Source organism: Carettochelys insculpta, chromosome 4 (genome assembly GCF_033958435.1).
Source record: "Carettochelys insculpta isolate YL-2023 chromosome 4, ASM3395843v1, whole genome shotgun sequence".
Classification (NCBI taxonomy): domain Eukaryota; kingdom Metazoa; phylum Chordata; order Testudines; family Carettochelyidae; genus Carettochelys; species Carettochelys insculpta.
Window position 1 is genome coordinate 55,257,193 of NC_134140.1, and position 6,599 is coordinate 55,263,791.

The window sequence follows — 6,599 nt, forward strand, 5'->3', positions numbered from 1 at the left end:
GTTCCATTACACCAACTGCAATTTTGGCTCCTTGAGTTATGAGCTCATATTGGGCTTTGTATTGTGAACTATTGTGGAGAAACTTTTACCAGAACCCATGCCAGGAAGAAAGCTCCAAAAAACTCATCACCCCCATACTGGGCTCTTCCCCTTACTTACATCTAGTGCTAGTAAGAGAACTGATGATCCCTCTGGATCTGTTCATGATCACCAGATTGCAAACCTATGTACTACTGCCATGTGCATCAACAATTGGTATATTATCTGTACATTTAACTAAGCATGCAAAGGGAAATCCCCAGGAAGTGTCCAAGGTATGCTGTAGCCTTCCAAAGAGAAATGAAAGAGAAAAAGAACATTACCAAGAAGAAGCATGATGGCCATGGTCTTCGTCACCCAAACCAAAGAAGAAATAATACCAGATTCGCTGTTGCCCAAGGGTGTCTTTGCATCCATGTAAAACATGGCCCTAGGAAAGTTACCAGCCTGCCAATGAATAGCACGAGCACTCAGTTCTTTGCCACAGAGAAAATTATGATTTCAGAGGTGTGCAAAGAAATAAAAATGTGGGCATTTTTGCAGGGGCATATGCTGCGTGTCCCATCCTATTCCCCAGCCTGGGGCTGGAGGAGCTACCTCTCCCTTCTTCTCCGCTGGCCCCTGGTCTACGGAGATCACTCTCCCCAAGAAGCCACAGGAACTGGATCTCCTGCCCTTGCCCAGAACAAAAACTCACTGTCCCCAGCCTGGAGGAGTTCTATATATCCACTGATGGGGAACACGTGCCCCTGCATGCCCCCTCTTCTGCATACCCCTTCTTTGTATGGATATTAATTTCTGTTCTGCGCTTGAAAAATAGGCACTCTTTGTCCAACCCAGACTGAGATATATTGGGACAAATCATGCAGCCTTTTCTCAGGAAAAGCTCCTCTTAAGAACAATGCTGTAGTGTCATTCCTAACGGTGCTACCTATGCCCCAAGAGAAAGGTGTCTCCTTACAGCTCTTTGTAATACCAGTTAGTGTTTAGATAGGTTTGGAGTTTGCACTAGTAGAGGGTGTCTGTCTGCCCTCAACTCATGTCTCTGTTACTCACCTCTTTCATTTTACCTACAGTATCTCCTTTCTCTTGAAAGCTATTGGAACCACAAATGTAAACTGAGAGTCCAAAAAAGTCAGCTGCTCATAAGGGTTCCACTGTCCTTTCTTGCTGGCAATCTAATTGAGATGCAAGCAAATAGTACACTTGATACAAGAGAGAGCCTTCATAGAGATGGAATTATACTGAATCATTAAAGCAAGGATGTTTTAGTTTATATAGTGCAAAAATATTGTGACAGAAAAATTCTGAGCTACAGTGCATCCCCAGCTCGATTGCTAAAAATAAATATGTGTTTGTATAAATCCCACCATTACTATCTGAGAGAAAAAAATACTTCAGAAGTGTTTATTTTAGTATCTGATTATTTTAGAAGAAGCTTGCATTTGTTGTTTCATGCTCCTGGCCTACTAAGGACTAATGCCTTTTGCCTTCAGAAAGAACTATTGCTATAAGTAACGGAGAGAAAGCCATGCAAAACAAAAAAGCAGTCAAATGGCACTTTAAAGACTAACAAAATAATTTATTAGGTGAGCTTTCATGGGACAGACCCAAAGGAGTGGGTCTGTTCCACAAAAGCTCACCTAATAAATTATTTTGTTAGTCTTTGAAGTGCTACTTGACTGTTTTCTCTATTGCTATAAGTTAATTTTGGCTATTACCTCTTTGCACTATAATTTGCACATGTATTTACATGGAAGGAATTGTTTGGAGACAATTATGAAGAATCAAAACTATTAAAATCCTTTCTCTAAAAGACTGAAAACATGGAATGATTCATATATAAGGAAGGTGCATCACAAAGAGTTTCATTGATTTACCCAATATTGCACATCAAGCCTGTTGACGGAGTAGGCAATGAAGCCATGTCCCCTGGTTTGCAGCCCTGAACTAGACTGTTTGGCAGAACTGAAAATGTGCAGTTTGTAGCATTCATTTAAAAAATATATATGAGGGAAATGAGATCCACAGCATGAAACATTTACACATATTTTTGTAATTAAGCCACAGCACATATATTCTAAATGAAAGAATTTCCCACCTTCTGAACCTGACAGACACCCGCAAACAGGAGTCTGAACAAGAGATTGTGCTCAATCAGGGTGCCATGGAGGAGAGCTCTTCAGTTCTTTAACAGAAAAACACCATCTTTTGAATACATATATAACATTTTGTTCATGTATGTAAAGCTGAATGACTTAAAGACAAATTCTAAGCAAGACCAAACTATTTTGTTTAGGCCCTGTCATCAATGACAGTTTCTTCATGGCTGCTGCTAACAGGATACTCGTTCAGTTTCCTGTGTGGATTCCTGCTTCACACGATCATGTAAGACCTCATCTATCAAGGGTAGACATTGGGTCTGACAGAAGCCCTAACCATTATTACCCATGCTACTACAGGAGATGGGAGACCTGGGAAATAATACAGATGCATTAAGTGTAAGTGAGAGAATTGGATTTCTTTTGTATAATGTCATCTTGCATTGTAACAGTATTAAAGCTTTTTAATTTTCTTCCCTTTGGCTTAAGTTGCCATTAAGAAAGGAAAAGATCCTAATATTATTTGTACTTATTTGGTTGTCAAAGTTGTATACAGACAATGACTAACATGCGTTTTTGTTAATCATTTTCTATTCCTTTATTGTTTACTCAGTAACACTCAATACATACAAAATAGCGCAGTCAGCAACCAAATCAAATGTCTATGTTCATCGTTCTTTAGCATCAGAATTCAACTGCCAAGGTGACAGGATGGTGTTCATGCTCATTTAGTCTGATCTTTGCTTTTGTGAGATACTCATGCTCCGTCTGAACAATAGGAGCTAAACTCTGTCAGACCCTGGCATATCAGTGCTGCCACAGCATCCTTTAGTCCCATCCCTTCCAGCAAGCCCAAGATTATGACATTACATTTCTGCAGGCATTTTCTGAGTTGTTTCAACCTTCCTTTCAGTTCTTGTTTTGATTAGAGCTGAAGTCACCCAGAAAATTCTATATTCTGAAACCACTAATTCAGCCTACTTGTTCACAGGTTTGTTTAGCTGAAGCTTCTACTTTGTATTAAATATTTCTTTTTCTCAAGAAGATCAACTGTTCTATTATCAAAGTTATTTAGCACAACTTGTAATGAATCAAATTTTACATCAAAAACTTGAACATGTTCATATAGGTCCTGTTCCAAAATGACCACTGAAGCCTCTGGAAAGACTCTTATTGGCATCAGTGTGTTGTGAGTCAGATGTGAGGGGAGAACATTCTGTGGAAATGAGTCTTTCATGTGAGTGACCCAAACATATATTAAGAAGATGTGAGAACAGAGCAATGATGAGTTTTAAATCAATCACGTTAAGCTGATTTTTATGAATCTTAAGCATATTAGCAGGAATAGGAAATCTAATATCTTTTTTAAATTTTATATGCAATTGCCTGCTTGTATCAGTAAGGAAGCAGCTCTCCTTCAGCAACATATTTTTATTCCTGAAAATCAAGAACTCCAAGAACTCAAAGGCCCAGTCACAGGTCAGTTCTCGGCCCAGCTGCTGGCAAATTGGACATAACCAGGGGAAAAGTGCATGGTCGGGGCTGCCCATGTCCCCAAACATCCCTCTCTCAGACTTTTCAAGTTCACAGTAGGGGCAAGAATATTATCTTCATGGCCCTGAGGAGCACAATGACGTCTTTAAATGGTCAGGATGTATCTTCACTTGGCTTATGTGGTTCTCCACTATAGCTGAAGATTGGAGAAAAAATTTCCTGGCATTAATTCTCCAAACTTTTGGTGTGTTTCAGTTCACTGGTATCCTGGGAGCTCAAACTGGAGATCTCAGAACTGAAGCACCCAAAATTAGTAGGTATTTTAGAACTGAGATGTTGATGTCTTAGTGCTTCACTGTTGTATTGGGATCTTCAGGGCTCCTTCACTAAGAACCAAAGTTTCCAGTTTTGAGTCCACCTGTGGAGGGTTACAAGACCACCAGCCTCAGATCCTAAGCATCCCATAATGATGTAATGCTATTTGTCTTATTTTTCTCTCTCACAATCTATACAAGGGCAGATTTAGGGGCTGAAGTGGGTAAAGCCTGGAGATGGGGATAACTTAACTCGTTTTTTCTCTGTGTAAGTGTTCTAGGTGCCACTACATGGGCCTGAGCTGTGCAAGTTACATGCTTTCACTCTCCAAAGAGATTAAAAATCTGAAGGGAAAGGAAAACAATCAAAATAACTGCTAGCTCCTAAACACTGAGACAATTCTCACAAAGGATGCTTAAAAGAGAAGGCTTTTTTGTTTTTTTTCCAATTTGGCATACTGCTGGTAGCTAGGATAGTGTTCTTTGTTCAGTCATGAATGACACAGCATTATCCTTATTGTTTCTTTGATTGTTCTTTATTTGGGATGTGTAATTTGTATCAAGTGAAACAAATTCATTCTTCTTTCTGTTGTAGTTCCTAGCTAATGATTGAACTAATAAACTGACCTCTGTTCTGCAATCTTGTAGGAATACTGGACCACACTCCAGGACATGAACAAACCTGTACAGGAAACAAATTAATACCAACAGGCAATGCCAGGCACAGCAAGGAACACCTGACTGCTTGTGATATCACTCCCAAATTGTACTTTCAAAAAAAAAGTCTATCTGAACTTGTTCCTTCAAAATAAAGATATAACTTTTTTTATAAGACTCATGGAATAACATCTGATTTGAATACACTTCTACATTTCAATGGAATCTGAATTATTATATGAAGGAAAACATGGAGAAGCGGGCGGGCATATATTTTACTTGCATGATGCCACCAATATGTCAGGTGTTTCTCAAGCAAGTAGTTAATTTCTGCCACTTTTGCAGTCCAACATTAGGAATATGTCCTAGCTCAACTCACAAGTATTGTTAGTATTCTCATAAGTTAAAAGCCAGGATTTATTCTACAGCAAGTGCAAGAAAACTGTTAAAGATTTTATCAGCACAAGTTTGGGAGCAATTATTTTTTTCCTACTAGAAAACTTACTATTTAAACCCTCCATGTCTTATATTTACACTAAGTGTAATTTGACTGGGATCAATAGAGCCTCTTTGAATGCATTAAGCAATCTTCCTTACATTTTCCTCTCCAAAATACTGCAGATAATTTCACCGTTCTCTGTGATACCCATTCATGGCTTGGCAGAGAATGAATCCTACTCAATCCCAGGCTTCTGAAAGGAATTTGAGAATTCCCCCAGGAAAGACTGCATGTCTAACATCTCTAGAAACCTACCTTTTTGTTTGCATTGGAAAAAATGAGCTTTCGTCTTCACTCTCATGATTCAGATGTATAGATTGTACACAAGGGAGATGAAAGATAACTTTGAGTTTAATGACCAAATTGGTTAGAAATACCTTCTGGAGGTTCTCTTTTGATATTGCCTATATCATATGTATAGGTGTATCTTCCTGCCTTCTGTGGATTTTCTATGTGAGTGAACTATTCTACTTTAGTATGATGCAAATACATCCAGTCCAGGGGACTGGATCTTTTAAAACATTTTCTATTGCTCCACAAAGCATAAGTTTAAAGCCCACTGTAGAATTTAACCTAACGTTTATACTGCAGCATAGAGGTACATATGAGCCCCATCTCATTCACCAGCCTAGTATCTGAATGCCACGTACTTGTGTATTGACTCTCAGCAGACCCTGTGAAGTTTACACCTATTTTACAAAGGGGTTCAATATCACACAGTGAATCCCCAAGAGCGCTCAGATTGGAATCTCCATCTCTGTATCCCTAATCTGCTGCCTTAACCACTTCACTATCTTTTATTTTTCAAATCATAGTGTGTAACACTAGAAGGAAGCTAAATTGTGAATAGCACTGAGTGGGGCAGGACACTAGACATCAAGTAAAACCATGGTGAAATACATAAATACACCCCCCACCATTCCTATTTCCTGGGACTGTTACAAGAACTTTCATAGCAGTTGCACAAGGTGCCAGCAAATAGCTGAAACCAGGGCAATTTGTTTGGAGCAGGGCTAGAGGGGAATTGTCTGGGGGAAAGGTGTGTATGTGGGGGGTGTGGGTTAGCTCCAGGTCCCTGGAAAGGGCTCGGCCTCTGACAGAAGGGGCAGAGCTGGAGGCTAACCTCTCCCAGCCATCCCTCCAGCATCATCTGGTATGCCCTGCCTGGGGCTCTGGCTGCTGTCATGATAGCAGCAGCCAGGAGCCCTGCATCCTTTGAAATGGCCAAGCCCCAGAACAGCTGTCCTCTTTATCCCCCTCCTACTTGCCCCACATCGGCAGTCTTATATTGGAGGAGAATGGAGGGAAGCCCCTGTTCCTTACTGGCAGTGATTGTCTGCTCAAGGGCATCTATTTTCTTGCTGGTTGCTATTAGTGTGCGAACTGTGGTAGGCAGCTGTGTATTGTGAGAAAAGGATTTCCAGCCTAGATTGTCATGTCCCTAAAGTCTATGAAAACATCTGTTTGGTGGTGGGAGCATGAAAAGGGCAGGGC